This window comes from Dendrobium catenatum, unplaced genomic scaffold (genome assembly GCF_001605985.2).
Source record: "Dendrobium catenatum unplaced genomic scaffold, ASM160598v2 fragScaff_scaffold_1021, whole genome shotgun sequence".
NCBI classification, from domain to species: Eukaryota; Viridiplantae; Streptophyta; class Magnoliopsida; order Asparagales; family Orchidaceae; genus Dendrobium; species Dendrobium catenatum.
The window spans coordinates 1,178,705-1,179,759 of NW_021319483.1; positions in this window are offsets into that span (position 1 = coordinate 1,178,705).

The window sequence follows — 1,055 nt, forward strand, 5'->3', positions numbered from 1 at the left end:
GATCCGATTGATCTTTTCCAAAACTATTGATGAACATTTCAAACATCTTAAAACCTTTATTTGGCTAGCAAAGATGAATGGCCTTGTAATTTCCGAACCCAAAACAAAATTATTCCAGACTAGGATCATATGAAATTTGTTCATTTAATTCTTCTTCATATAGAAGATCATTAGGGGATGGTCTTTGATAATAATATTTACTTAAAGATTTTTTAGGGTATTTTATTCGATTTAAGGATAATGGAGGATTTAAATTTGTTGATTTAAATTGATCTTCTAATTGATCAATATCATATTCACTGGAAGAGCTATCTAAAGCCTCATTCTCTGAGGAGATTTCGTCTAAAGTAGTTATTTTTTGGGATTTAATTTGTTTTATTACTTCAGACATATTTAGATCTTCGTCAAATTTTATTTTTATCTGTGGTGGAAGTTTGATAACTGGTTTTGCAATAATCATCCCAGAACTTGAGGTTTCAATTTTTGTTGGCTCTATCGGTTTAATTAGATTTGATTTTTTATCAATATCTTTAAATTGTTCTATTTTATCTTGTAATAGATCTAATTTTTTATTAATACTGTCTAAATATGAAGTGATAGTCTGTATTGTTTGATTGGTGAAATTAAGTTGCTTGATAATAATTGCGAATTCTCTTATAGCATTTTGATCAGATGGAATATTTCCAAATTGACTCATTATAATATCTGATTTTGAGGATTGTCCTTGAATCATTCTAATATTAGAAGTTATATTAGTTACAAACCAATATACGAATGGTATAGTGGCTTTTCCATTTTGATTTAGATGTTCAAGTTCATCAAAATATTGATCAGAGAATTTTATTCGTTCTTCTTCTGAGAATATGTTTCTATATCAGATCCGGAATGGTTTAAATTTGTCTAACATATAATGATGGATAACCGTCTCTCTAAGAGCTGTATTTAATCCGTAGATCATTAAAATTGCATTTCAGAAGGAGTCGGGGATTTAAAATCATGATTTTCCCTGACTGGATGAAATATTCTATTTCGATTAAGAGTTAATCCCGCACTAG